Source organism: Belonocnema kinseyi, chromosome 1 (genome assembly GCF_010883055.1).
Source record: "Belonocnema kinseyi isolate 2016_QV_RU_SX_M_011 chromosome 1, B_treatae_v1, whole genome shotgun sequence".
Classification (NCBI taxonomy): domain Eukaryota; kingdom Metazoa; phylum Arthropoda; class Insecta; order Hymenoptera; family Cynipidae; genus Belonocnema; species Belonocnema kinseyi.
In genome coordinates, this window is record NC_046657.1 from 41,298,054 (window position 1) to 41,313,869 (window position 15,816).

The following is a 15,816-nucleotide window of genomic DNA, read 5'->3' on the forward strand; positions in this document are numbered from 1 at the left end:
ACCTAATGATTAATTTTTGAAATTATCCTAAAAGGATTCACCAAAAGACTTTTAAAATTTATATGTATGTTATAAATTTAGCATAATATTGATCCGTATTTTGTAAATATTGGACCTCAAAGTTTGTTGAGAAAGTCTGGAAACGTCCGATCCAGTTTGAGAATAGAAAAAACGTTTCCTGCGAATTTGTTAACCTAGAAAAAGGTTTTAACAAGGTAGAAAGACGTAAACTTTGGGAAGTCCTAAAAGAGTAAGAAGTCAATAGATGGCAAAAATGTTTACCTTCTTGGTTTTTACCGTTCCATCTGAAAAATTTTGAAATTATAAATCCTAATATAATATTATAAATTCAAAATTAGAAAATATCACATTTAACTATACTCTTCATTCGAGAGATTAAAAAAAATACTTAAAATGATTTCACAATAGCGACCTTGAGTTTAAAATTATAAAAATTTGAGCAAATAATCGTGCTTCATTTATAGTTTTTCAAAGTGATTTCTGTCAATTCGAAATTAAGTTATTCAATTTTACATCCTGCAGCAGCAAAATTTCAAAAATTTCACTTATCATTTTAGTTTTATTTGAACTAAAAGTAAGATTCAGTTTTCTAAAGTCATGATTTCTGTATATCTATTGTCTCAAATATTTTATTAATTTTCTATTCTAATTTCTTCTTCCATTTTAGTTATAACTGTTCTGCCCGTTAAAGGTCTCAAATTGATTAAACTGACAAGTATGTAAGCGCGTGAAAAGTTTAAAATTAATTAAACTGAAAAGCACTGAACATCCGGAACGTGCCTGACGAGTCTCATTATTTCTCATGAAATGCAAATTCACATTCTATCGAACATTTAGAATTATCATAGATATAGTGTATCTTGTTAATAGAAAGAGATACGTCAAAACGGATGACATTTTCATATTTACATTCACACTTATGTCTTATATAAATATTGATAATTAAATATAAGTAAAAAGGGAATATTCATAATTAAATATAAAAAAACAGAAATATAAAAGGCATTAGGTTTCGCGCAATTCGATTCTTGGACTCAGGATTCCTGACTTTTTTTAGTTGTATGACTTTAAATTGTGTTGGCCGCGATAACATATCTGTTTTGATCTTTTCATGTTATTTCTTAACAGGTTTAAGAGTCTTAGCAGTCAGTTTTAAAAATCAGTTTTAAAAATTCATCCATTTCCATATGTTCCTATAGAATCTAGTTCGGAGGAGGACCATTCACCTGGATTTTCTCGACGCAAGAAATTGACCATTCGCCGGCTTTCTCAACATCCTTCGAGCCAATCTTCTGCAAGTGAATCTAGTTCGAGCCAACCAAGCCAATTAGCTGGGTGGGGTAAGTAACTTAATTTTTTTACTCTACTCGTAACAGATACTTTACACAGAAAAGCAACTCGTTGCTTAATACATATTTTTTTAAAGTGAGGATTTCATTATTTCACCTGATAATTCAACTTTTTGGTCTAAGAATGAAATATTTCTTTGAAAATTCACATTTTTCTTAAAAATAGGTAAATATTTTTTGGAAATTGTTTCTTTGATAAAAAATTTACCAGCGGAGTTAAATAATTAACTATTTTGTTTGAAATAATAGTTTCTTAGGCTTAAACGATTTTTTTAAATTAAAAATTGAACTATTTCAGTCGAAAATGCGTCTCTTGCGGTAGAAATTTTATTGTTATTTTTAATTCGAAATTCTTTTTCCCTACTTGAAAATGCAACTATTTGGTTGTCCTTTGTGAATAAGTTTTTCAATTTTCGAAATAATTGAAGTCAATTGGCTTAGAACGAATAAAAACTTTTTCGTCAGATTCCTATGAAATTCGAAAATAATTTTTTATGTTTCAACATTACTTGAATACAATACTTTCAAACATTTTCCAAATAGTTGTCCAAAAATATTCTGATAGGTTTAAGGGCTTGTTTAATTAAACCCTTGTTGAATAAAAAATTTCAAATAATTTTGTTTCGTTTTTACATCATTCACTTGATTTCAATTTTGATTTTAAATGATTTGATAATACTGGACAATAGGACTATTCTTATGATTTTGCTCCTATAATAATATTTTTGAAAAATTCAAAATAATGTAGGTTTTATTATAGAAGATTAATTAAAAATTTTCAATATATTAGATAAAATCGGCAAAACAACTGAAAGATATTAAGAATATTTTTTCAGTTTGGGAGGATCTAAAATTTTCTTGGGAAACCTTGGACTTATTTGAAAAGATCACATAAGTTTTGAACAGATAAAAAAATAGTTTCAATCTTAAGAAGATTTGAAAAAAAACGTATTATTTTTTTATTTCTTATACGTACCATTTTTGAAATATTGTTTCATTGATTCAGTAATTAAAAACTTTTGTTACGAATAATTTACAGCAGGTGTTATTTAAATATTTTGAACAATATGAATTTTCATAATTAAATAATGTTGGTGGCTTTTTTCAACACTTAAGCACAATATTTTTACAAAATCAACTCTAAATGTCCTTCCGATGACTTTTCACTGTGATATTTTCCAAATTAAACGAATACGATCAATTTTTGTTTATGCAATTAACCAATAATAATTTGTAGTTATTTAAACATGTTTGCTAATCAATAAAAAACATTTCAACTTTGTCCCTGCATGAAAATATATTCAATTTTATTTCTGAAAAGATTGATTTCTTTACCAACACATACGAAACAATCCGAAGTCAAGATGTTCAATTTAAAAATAAAACATTTAATTTGGCCGCAAATATTTACTGAAAGGTCGGATTTTGAATCAGAATGCAAACATCTATTTTACAAGCTATTCAGAACATGAAGTATAATATCTATATTTTCTTGGTGTTCTAAAAATGAAACTTCCTCACAAAAATTGGTAATTTCAACAAGCTGTAATCTTCTGTTTCTAGTTCCAGATTTGAATTTACCATCTGACAGATATCCTCATGGTCCCGAATTTCATAGTTCCACTTCTCATTCTAATGTTATGGGGCATCCTCATACCATGCATTCTGCCCCAGCCGAGTCATCACTTCCTGTCAGGTCCACGTCTCCTCCTGGCAAGCCTCCCTCCTATTCTACACTATTTGGAACGAAAATTAAAGATCTTCGATTTAAACGTTATTTTCCTCTCAATAATCCGAGCCGGGAACTTGTAATTCGACTATACGATTTTCATCCCGGTACCCAAATTTATTTGAGAGATGAATCTCGTCGTATCTCTGAACCGCTAACCGGAGTACATTTTATATTATCAGGAGTCAATGGTGACGCCTTGGCATTAGTGCAAAAACCCAACAATTATTTTACGAGTTTATGTGGATTATTTATGCCTCCTGGTCCATATGGAGTACGAGCGAAGATAAACATATTCACCCACCAAGTTAGCGTAATAGAGACACAAGAAGCCAATGACACTCCACTAGGAAAGACTACATTTAACGATTATCTTACTAGGAAGACCGTGGATGTTCCAGTTGAGCCCTTTTTTCCTGCCGGATTCACGCCTCCTAATATTCCCTCCCATATCAAATTGTTTGGATTAAAAATTGAAGAACTTCCATTTTATCGATTTTCTTCCCTGAGAAATACAAGCTGGGAACTTGCAATCCAAGTATACGATTTTTCCCCCAATGTAGGAATTTATCTGAGAACTAAAAATAATATTCTTAATTCCGAGAAGTTAACCGGCGAGCAGTATATATTATCAGACATTAATGGTAACGCGTTTGCATTAGTGCAAAAAATTCGATCTGGTCAATCGATTATTTGTGGACTATATCAACCTGGACCTTCTCGTTCATACGGAGATCGAGTGACAATAAATATATTTACCCACTTGGTCAGAAAAATGGAGGATGATGAAGTATTTGCTTTCCCATTAGCAAACAATCAAGATGTCCGAAAATTGTATAATATAAGGCATGTTGGTGTTAGATTTGCACCCAGAAGAAATAACGGCTGATCACTTTAATCCGCAAATTAAATTAATTAAATTAATTAGAATAATGTGGAACTCTTATGGCGATTACGAATTTTGTAATTAATACGAAAATTTCGCACTAGAATGATTAAATTCTAAAGATCAATTGCTTTTCAAAAGTTTCAACTAGTGAGATCCGAGTATTGGTTTCTGAATAATTCTAAATTAATTTGAAAAGGTGGTTCAGAATTGATAGATTTTTTTTTAAATTGCACCATTTCGTTCAAACATGAACTATTTCGGTAAAAGGTGATTTTCTTGTTCGAAATTTCAAATTTTTTAATAAAAATGACTTTTCTGTAGTTGAAAATTCCACTATTTAATTGGAAACTATCTTTTTGGTTAATAATTTATGCATATATTTTTTGAAAATTATAATTGTTGTTATGAATACATATTTGTTTTGGAATTCATTTTTTCGTCGTCTTATTATTATATTCTGGATTAAGACCGTCACTGCCCCTGACGCATGGGTGATCCCTTCGCGTCCCCTTATTAGCCTTAAGCGTGGCCCCAAAGTCCTCTCCATAGAGAGACGACCGCAGCCACGCTATTGGCCGATATTTCAGACACACTGTTGCAGAAGCTGCCTTCGAGTCTTACACGTTTCCCCGCAATCGCGGCGCAGTGACAGAAGATATGAGTGGAAGTCCCATTGTCCTTTCAAGACAGACGACAGAGGAGACTTTTCTGAAGCCCTATGTCATGTCTGTGGTACCGGAGATTTCCAAGTCCTATAAACATTTCTGTTAGGATTTTGACTTCCTTCCTCCCGAGCTTAAGTATTTCTTTCCCTCGATGAGGGTTCAACTTTGAACCGAAGAGTGTTTTAGCCTGTCTGCAGCCAGAGACCGCATCCCACTCATTGTTATGTTCCTCGGTCAGCCAACTGTTAATATCTTCAGTGACCAACCTACTGAAAATGTCTGCAATTTGCTCAGGTCGCTAGCTTATTCAATGCCTCAAAGCACTCCCATACTAGCAGCGGCATAGCCGTTGTTCCATTAAGAGCCATGATAGCAGCCCTTCTATCTGAGCAGATGCGAATGTTTCTATTTCTGTCGTATTCCATTGCCTTATAGGCGCACTGGAGCCAAGGCCATAATCTCAGATTGTAGAACTGCTGCATAGGACCACATCGCAAGTGTGAAGCCCATTCCGTTTCTTTTATCGTATACACCTGCTCCAGCGTCCTCTTTGTTCCTGGAGCCATCTGTAAACCAGTTGTCTCCATGACTGGACATGTGTGCCTCACCGTTAGCCCATTTCTTTTTTGTGGATAGGCTAACCCGGTATGTCTTGTTGAAGTGGACACATTGTCCCTTAGAGGGGCTACAAACCTATTAGTTCTCCCAGGGCCATCGTGTGTATCAACTTTAAGGCACCAGTGATGCCTCTCAGAATCAGTCACCTGATTCTTTCCAGTCGGCACTTCACAGTAGAGAGTTCGACCTTGGTCCACCAGATCCAGGATGACTCCTAGATATTTGGCTTCCCCTTTAATTTCGGGTTTTTGCCCCCCCCCAATTTCAATGTACCCGTGGTTCCCCGCTTATACCTTCTGGTGAACACTACTGCATCCGTCTTACTCGGATTGACTGATAGTCCAGTCCTCTTACACCATGAATCAACTATTCTTAGTGTTTGCTGCATTACTCCGAAGAGCGCATCCAGATGCTGACCGCGCACCGTAACTAGTATATCGTCCGCACAAGATCTAACGTGGAGGCGCTGACTCGTGAGTAGATGAAGCAATTCATCCTCTGCCACATAAAGTGGTGTCACCATTGGTCGTGGTTAGATTCTTATTGGCCAACACTTGGCAGGTCCATTCCACGACTGAACTAGGCATCCCGTGTGCGTTCATGGCCGCCTTGATCATCTGTCTAGAGGTGAAGTTAAAGCCTCCTTTGATGACCACGACGGTTTCGATCGCTAGACCTTTTTCATTCAGTTGTCCTTTAATTAGGTCAACTGCAGTGCTCAGGGCTGTCTCAGTCGAATGACCAGCCCTATAGGCATGTTGTTGCTTGCGAAGAGGACAACTTGAGCAGACCTTATCGCGGATATATCTGTCAACGAGTCTTCTCACTGTTTTTAGTAGGAAAGATGTGAGGATAATGGGTCGGAAATCCTTGAGTGAAGTATAACTGATCCTATCTGCCTTCAGAATAAAGACTACTCTCGCACCCCTCCATGCCGCCGGAATATAACCCAACGTCAGACTAGCTCTGGCAAGTGTCACCAGAGGCCCAATGATGATCTCACCATCTCTGTAAGAGGACTGGATTTATTCCATCCGGGCCAGGAGACTTGTAAGGACTGAAATACTTCAGGGCCCACCTGACCCTGGTTGGGGTCACAGTCTCGTTGGCTAGCCGTCGTTTCGGGCCCAGTTGGGCCACAGGCGACTTTGATTGCCTCAGAAGTGCCGTCCTCCCATCTCCTAACTTTACGAAGCCCGGAAAATGTGCCTTGATCAGGTGATCCAAGGTATCCCCGTCCGACTCTGAGTATCTCCCGCCAGGCAATTTCAGAGTCCCGAGAATACCATACGGATTTCGAAAAAGCAGCTTGTCCAGCTTGACCGCCTCTGCTCCTTTCTCGATATCAGTGCAAAAGTTGGTCCAGCTTTCATGCTTTGCCTTGCGTATTGCACTTCTATACTCATCCCTCATCGGTGTAAGTGAAGTCCACAGTTCCTTCGTTTTTCGAGAATTGGCACGTCTGAACCCCTCTCTGGTTTGACTGCGAAGCTTTTCGAGTTTCGCGTTCCACCAGTATGTCTCTTCAGCCTTTCGGACTTTCGAAGGCCGACAATTATTTCCATGAGTGGATTTGATGGCTTCCGTGAAAAACTCGACCACCATCTCCAGGGTATCCACGTCTCTAATTGACATGGGCATCCCTGAGAGTGCACTTCTTAATTCTGTGGAAAACTAACCCCAGTCCGTTCTTCCTGGATTTCTGATCCATTTAGGGCCGGTGGGTACAGCAGTTTCCAACACGAACTCTATCAGTGAGTGAGCTGAGAGAGTAGGTTCATCTGAGACTCTCCAATTCTTGATGTTATCTGTAAAACTACCGGTACAGAGAGTGATGTCAATGACTTCCTGCCTGACTGAATTACGAAACGTCGGGGTGTTCCCCGTATTAAGAAAATCTAAATCAGTAGTAATTAGGTATTTCAATAGGCCTTTCCCTCTTGAGTTGATGTCCGTGCTACTCCACAGCGTGGACACCCTTTCGCCAGTATGGATGCCCTTGGATTTTCCGCCATAGGGTCCATGCAACAAATACCAGCCCCCCCCCTAAGCCCCTGATAGTATCTCGAACTATCCAGGGTTCCTGGATTAGTGAGGTACATGTGTGCCTCTCCAGCCGACCGAGAACCACCCGCGGGTTCGTCAGTTTACCCGGTTGGGTGTCCTCTAAACCTTTTCCTCGCTTTTAAGCTTTAGTGCTGGTTATCGGCGTTATTCTCTTCAGGGAATCGCTGATGAAAGAGCCGGGGCCACAGCCGCCACCTAAGTAAGGCTTGTCGAAGAGACAGGGCGGGGTGAAAGAGTTAAGCTAGGCGCGTTTGTACCCAGCCACTTTCTGAAAGGGTTATGCTAGACCTGTTTGGACCTGTTCCGACTCCAGAAATTGGAGATCGGCCCGTTTATAGGGATCCTTTCATCCATATCCATACGCATGCAGGCCGAGGTGCGTTTTACCCTTATGTCCTACACGCTTGAGCCTTCCCACGAACTACTAGGTCTTACAGCCCCTAGGGGAGGTTTTCTTTTCGTCTTGCTGAAAATCAATTTTTGAACTGGACATTTATCTATTCCATTTTTGGTTAAAAATTTATCTTTGTATTTTGGTGAGAAATTTTATTTTCTTGTTAAACATTCAATTAGTTAGTTAAAAATTCATCAATTTCTTTGAAAACTAGTCCTTCCTTTAACAAAAAAAATTTTTTTTCAAAAAATTTATCTTCTTATTATCAACAGAATTGGTTCTTGAATTTTTCGCGAAACCCCCTTAGGACATTCTCTAACACATATTTCAACAATCATGATAGGTAAAGCCGTTTAAAAAAATCGCCAAAAATCGCCAAAGCGATTTGCCGAAGTCATAAAAAATAACGTACTATACCTTGATCTCAGGCGAATTGTGAAGCTACTATACCTTGATCTCAAGCGAATTGTGAAGCGAAGTTTTCAGTGTAGCAACTGGGAACGTGGAAATATTTACAGTAGTGTCTCTGGGGTTTATAAGGTTCTTGATCTCTATGTTAAAGATAAGGATGGAACTTCTGTATTCGGCACGTACGATGACATCGATACTCAGAGTGATCGACAATATCCATATTTTCATATACCTAGTCAGACGCTGATAATTACTGCATTGTCTGTTTGGCGGGCTGTAGAGAATTATCCAACAAAGAATTTCATGTATCAGAGATATGGGTTTGAGACCCCTAACGCAACCCCACAAGTAGCTGAAAACTACTCTTGAAACAAAGAATGTCAATTCTTCATGAAATCGACCTTTCAAGAACTGTATTCTGGTCATTTTTTACTTAAAATTATTAATATTGGTCTAGTGGAATATTTATTATTATTGATTAAATAATTCTTGAATATTCAAAGAAATGCACCTTGTTTAAATCATTTTGTTCGAAAATTTGTTGTTTTTTTCGGTTGAAATCATTAAAGCTAGATTTACAATTTTTAACAATTAGAGATTGCTATGTTTCCTTTAGAAATTGATATTTTTAAACAAAAATATGTAACAGTTCAACAAAGAAGTATCAATGGATCTGGATATTGGTCAGAATTTTATGCTGGTACGTATATCTTTTTTTTCATTTATGTTTGCTATAAATACGCTTACGCTTCGGATGACAAAATGGAAGATAAAATTAGATAGTTATAAAACTAGTAATTCGAGATTACGAAGAAGAAGTATAGAAAAAAAGGTTAGCAGTGCTAGCAGTGGTAAAAAACTACTTTTTTTAGTTCCCCACATCACGAAAGCAATGAAAAATGCGCGAAAAGACTTAAGAGGTAAACCAAGTCGTCATAACGATTACGAAATCAATAGGAATGTCCAATAGGATGAGCTAGTATGGGCCCTGTTTAGACCCAGTAAAAATTTCCAGTACTGGAAGTCCCGCAAACTGTACCGGGCCAGTATTTGCGCCGGTGTTGTACTTCGATCTAGGAACAAGAGATCTTTTTCTTTACACGGGAATACCTTCAAAGCTATTCATTAATTTATAATTACTAGTTTACTAACTCTGCGTGCTTTTGAAAAAATCCTAATAAATGAGACAAAGTAGTTAGAACAATACAATTATTGTTTTATTAAGATAATGTGCTTGGAAATATGGAGGGACTCACCAAAAACAACCTCGAAATGTAACAAGCGAGCAGAATCTAACCACAACATTCGCAGTCTTTAAAACGCAATTCACAGAAAAAGTAGAACATCAAATGAATTTAAATTCAAAGAAGTTGCGAAGATTTTCAAAGAATTTGAAAAGCGAACACAGTGAATTATTTAATCTTTTATACATTGTCGTGTGCTCCCACCTCAAAAATCGCACTTTTCAGAGTAAGCCCCCTTTCTTCGGCGCACGTCACATATAGCGAATTCCTTTAGTTTAATTAGAATTGAAATCTTTTAAATTCTGCTTCAAATCTTTGAATATGCAAACATTTTATAGGTTCGCATGAATCGTGTATTAAAGGCGAGAAATAAAATCTTATCATGTTCTTTTAAAAATCATGATATTTCTATTGTGCAGTATTTAATTTGCGTCCCTCAGTTTTCTAACGACGTTCATTAGTTAGCCTTTCATGTAAATTCTTTGAAAGTGTATCCTTTCATTTAAAAAATGTGGACCTAAAAATTGGTATCATTAATTGTTTAGTCTTCGTGATTTGGCCTGATCCTATTGGTAAATATTTATTATTTATATTATAACCCGTGTAGAAATTATGGCAGTCTTCGAGTCGGATTCCGGCAGGGTTGCCCTGCTTGTATCCGGAATCTGGTGAGGCTGTCCGGTCGGATTCTGGTTGGTTTTGTCACGCTGCGCTGGTCGGATCCGGGCCGGTTGTACCCAGTCGGCTCCCGGCCGGGTTGCCCGATCGGATCCCGTTCAACAGAAAAAAATTATTCCAAATTGAAGGCGGTAAAACACTTATTCAAATTGGTGTCACGTGGGTGTCACATGACTCAGAGGTTCTCATAATTATCTATCAATGTGAAGATGTGAAACTTATGATAAAGAGGTTAGACCACGGTCTCCTGTCAATTCTGACTATTTTGATTTGACAGCTTTATTTGTTAAGGATTATGTGACAAGAAAATGTATCCTGTTGTGATATTCGCTTTAAGAGTCAGTAGTCTGTTGAAGGAAAACAGTAAGTGCAATTATTAACACATTTTAAAATCGTACATATTTACACATTGTTCAGTAAATAGGACATTTAAGTACCTTTTCAATGAATTCTTTATAAATACCATAAATATATATTTTTTCAGTAGATTTTCTCTATTGGTTTTTACGAAACGCTCCTTTGACATTTCTTTAAACAATCTTTTGCGACTTCTATTTTCGATGAGCAGTTAATTAAAACAAAACATCCGCACAGAAAAGATATTTCAGAATCAGTGACACGTGAGCTGTGATTGGTGGAAAATCCGACCCCTTTGACGTCAAAGGGGCCCTCTAATCGACATCATGATAAAAAATTCATATTTCAACATAAAATTTAAAATAGTAAATAATATTTAAAAAATACTTTATGAGCGTTTTTCTAATTATAATTTTATATGCTATAAGATCCATTTATTAGAAAAATGATATCTGACTTTGGAAACAACCCTATTAAAATCAAATGTTGATTTTCGTGTGTTTTTTGGAACTTTCTAAATGGTACAGCTCTATTAAATTTTGGTTTTATAGAAAAAAGTCATTAGGATAAATTGTTCGTCTATTTTAAATCTATGAATATCCGTACAGAAAAATTTTTCATTTTGAAAAAAGTGGGCTCACAAGTGTAATACCTTCTCTTGATGAGAATGTAAAAATTATAACCTAAAAGTTAGGTTAGAATTTATATTTCATTTCTGATAGTCTATAACTAATATTTTTTACATCTTTTGAACCAAACATTTTGCTATATGCATTAAATAAAGTTCATTTTGGCTTACAAGTTCGCGACAGTGGACAGTCCCTAACTTACCCACATTTTCCTATTCAAATTTACTTGCAGCAACTTTCCAATCACTACAATTAAATAATGAACAGCGTAATCTGCATTACACAATTGACAGGACTTCATCAAACATCAATTGTAGGATGCAGATTCGTTTTCGCAAAAGGGAACCTGCACTTCTCCATTCAGTTTGACATCCTTCAAACTACATTTCATTGAGAACTTGAAACGATTCATGCGTTTCTTCTGTCAATAGTAAATCAAGAATTCAACTCAATTTAGTTTTTTAAGGTTATGTTCTCCTATTCAGAATGTCTCAAAACTATAGAACGAGTACATCTCCTAATGTGGCTTGGCAGATTTAATCAAATCCAAATAGATGGCCAATTCAAAGAGTCCCAAACAATTGAAATGCAATTTTGTCAATCTGGAGTTTTAAGATACACATTTCAAAGCGCTCCAGTTCAATCGGTTCTTTTTTCCTGCGAAGGCACTTTCACAAAATACCAGATTCTATAAAAACTTGAAAAATGCTATTGCTGAAAAGTTGTTAGGCTTCATTGATTTCAAATCGTAGATTTCAAATTATTCATGTATTACGGTCCAATTTGAAATCTACGATTTGAAATCAATAAATATCAACGTTCGAAGAAAGGATTGATTTGTTTCATCAAATCATTTTACAATTGTTAGGCTTTATTGAAAATTAAAATATCTATTAATTTTTTTGATTAAAAATTATCTGACGGTGCCGCAATGAAGTTAAGCAAAACTTACAACAATTAAATATGCAATGAAAATGTGTAATAATGTGAGAGATTTAATTCCACTGCCCTCTGAATGCGAAGTAATGCAATTTCTACCGACACACTTTAGCGAATACGTTAATTAGGAACTGCCATAATCATAATCATAATTGAGGACATTCGGATGGCCGAAATAAAGGTTTTAGCAATGAAAAAAGTCGGAACTACTTTGATGATAGAGACCGCGGTCAGCAGGATCACATCTATGAAAACACAGCGGGTATTAATGAAATGGTAGGCCGGGTATTAATTCACAGAAAAAGTGCCCCCCGCCCCCCTCCGTGTTGTGGTAATGAGGCGAATCCACGCGACAAGAGTTTGCGGGCTGCCCGATGATTGCTCGAATCTCCCGCCTTCGGTTCTGGGCGCAAGTAAGTAGTAAGGCACCTCAAATTACAACCTATCCCGTCATATTCCAAACTACTAATGTCCATACTTCTCTCAACAGAACGTCATCAGAGTTTTCTTTTTACGCGGCCGGTAATAACCTCGACCCATTATATGTCGCCGAACCTAATTTTCTCAAGCAGGGGCCGCGACTCTAAATATATTCCCAGTCAATACGGAGTCGTACCACGACTTGCAGCACATTATCGTGTGCACTATTAGGAGCTACATTTGTCCTAGATAACGAGAAACGCTCCAACTTCCAGATCGAACATTCATCACACTCAAAACAATTCAAATAGGAGATGGGGAGGTATTCCGTCCAAGCCCTTTTACAATACGACCAAATATGAACTCAGCCAGTTCAGGAAATCACTCAGACGGGCATGGTACTCTTCACTTTTTTTACACCGTAATTAATCGGGAGTGGTTGGGCCGCCTCCGACGCAGTCTCCCTAGACTGTCCCACCATAAGACTGTGGAAAATAATGTTAAAAATGGGGAATTACGTTTAGTGGACCTGGTAGTAGTATGGACCATCAGAAAGTTTCGATACTATCTTGAGCAGTGCCAATTTTTAGGGGTGACTGATCACATCAGCCTCCGATGCTTGTATAACATCAAATATCCGACAGGCAGATTGGCGCCCTGAGCGTTGGATTTCTTAGAATATAGCTTTCTAATTTTTCTTCTAAAGGGATCGATACACTATCCTGAATATTCGAGGATGGAGAAGTCAAACATATTGCGGTCATGCTGCCTGTCGAAGATAAGTAGTACGCCTAACGGCGGAACACTATGCTGAAGTCACCCGAGAAATACCATGTTTGGAAGCATGTAAACGGAAATTTCTTAAAGTACCGGAAAAATTAATAACTAGAAGGCATTCTTGATGACTTCGTGCACTAAGTGCACTGCATGCCTACATCCGGCTATGATGGGACCATGTCGTAGAATATCTCTAAATAACCGAGTTATAGTCAATCTTCCAGAAGTGTACGAAAAAAGGCGTTTTACGGTGATCAATACTCATCATGAAAAGATCATCCGAAACAAAAAATTCGAGTGTCAATAGTTGAAGGATCACTTACTCTTGTTTTCAATCGTAGCATTTAGCGATATTTCCATTTTCTACAAAATGGCGCATGTTGCCAGTCTCCTGTTCGATTAAAAAGGTAAGTTAATTTGATTAAATTAATTAATTGAGTGCTTTACAATGCAGGTCTAAAATAATTATAATGAAGTTTTTATTCATTCTTGATAAGAAAAACTTTCCCTGATCAAATAAAAAATCCCTATTGTTTCGTCTACTTGCTAGTACGAGAGCTTCTTTGCTACTTGTTCGTCTTGCTTTCATTTTGATACATTTTTTTTCCTAAACTCATTTTCGGTCTAAGGCTGGTTCCTCTGTTTCACGTCATACATCCATAACTTGAGAAATATGTATTCAAATTAGATAACTAATACATATTTTTTGGGTTATCTATATTCTCTTATTTTTCACACGAGCGAAACGAGTGAAAAAGACTTCTTATTCGCTAAATATACCACAAAAGGCGAAAAAATCATGTCAAAGTTGAGATTTTGAGGTTAGTGTAGTGTAAATTATATTTCGCAACTTATATTCAGCCGCCAACTGCAGCACCATACAGACATCCTTCTTTTCATCAGCAGCCTCAGAAGAGGCAATTTTATCTTGGCATCGACGCTTTCTGGCCTCTAGTATTTTTCGCTGCACGGAATTGTCAATCCCCGCAGTTTTTAGATGAAACAAATTGTTCCTTTTCTACTTTGCTTTCGTAGACTTTCGTCGATTTTCTTGTTTCTCTTCCGACCTTTGCACGATTCATTTTGTATGTAATTAAAATGAATTTATCGAGCAAAGCACGTAAATCACTCCCACCTAAAATTATTTTTAAACATTTTTTGATCGGCTAAAAGCTTGGAGAGATTGTAGACCTATTGGACCTACATTAATTCACCAAGCCATCGTTCAATTTATCAACCGGTTTTTTATATACAGGGAGCTCAAGTTTTTACTTGTTAGGTACTATTTTACATTTACGTTAGTGTCAATTAAGGCTGTAATTCTATGTACTTGCTATCAGCTAAATTCAGCTAAATCTCCGCGAAATCTGTTTGAAAGTTTAGGACAAGGATAGGTCAAGTGTCCAGTGCGGTAAAGCCAAGATCCCTATAATTCACTGAGAATTACCCAGGATATCCCAGGTGTTGCCTCAGGCTCCAATAAGGGTCAGTTACGAGATTTTGAAGGCACCATAACCAGGATCCAGAGGATTTCACCAGCCTAACTTCAAGAGATTAATTTGTAATTGCAACAAATTTAAACAAAATCAACAGTTGGTATGTTTAATTGTAAACTTTTTCCCTTCTTTCTCTCATACATATGTTTAAATCAGTAATTAGACCGTTTTTCCAGCTGGAGAGACCGAGTCGAGTATTAAGTACCCTTCAATAACTGAGAACTGCTTATGACTGTAAAAATTCACATTTTTACATTCAATTAACTTATTTAATTAACATTTGTGTAATTAAGGTTCAGTTGCCTTGTGGGCTTGTCTCGAAGTTGGAGTCCTTTCCAAGTCCAACCAACTCGAGCAAATCGGGGAAATATGATTTACGTAGATGCTGTGAGGATGTCACAAAGGTCATAAGAACTTATGGATAAAAACACGTTTATCAGAACGTGAATGTTCTTTAATATAAATTTAAAGGTTGTGTGTGTATTATACTGCGCCATCACTGGCAGCGTCGGCGCAATACTGACCGCCAGTACTGGTACAGTTCTGGCAGGACCTTGGTACGATAACTATGTTCCGTAGTGGCTTTCTGTACTGCGCCAGTGCTGGCGCAGTACTAGACATGAAGATTAGATGGACTGACAGAAAAGCTCAGGTTTCGACGTTAAAAAAAAAGTGAGAGAAAGAGGTTTCTTTAGATTTTGATAAAACTTTATATTCATTAAATATCACATCAAATGTATACCTGAAGAAAAAATATTTTTACATCTACTAAAGACTGCGCTTAAATAGGCTGAACTGTTTAAAAATGGTTTTGATAGTTTTCGAAAATTGCTACACTTCTAGAAATTATTATTAAATTTGTGTCGAATCGAAAGATGTCATTAAGATTAGTTGCAAATCTTGTAATTCTTGTTTGAATGCTCTAATCGAACAATAATTGATCAAATATTTCTAATATAATAACAATTCTGATTTAAATTTAAACTAAAAATGTTCAATGTAGACAGACATATCCTCGCACATATTTTACACAGTTTTGAATAGTAACATTTTTTGGATGTAGAACGAGAAATTGTATTTTCAAATATTGTATATTCACAGAGAAATGGGGAAATTTTTCTAGAATAGGGAAC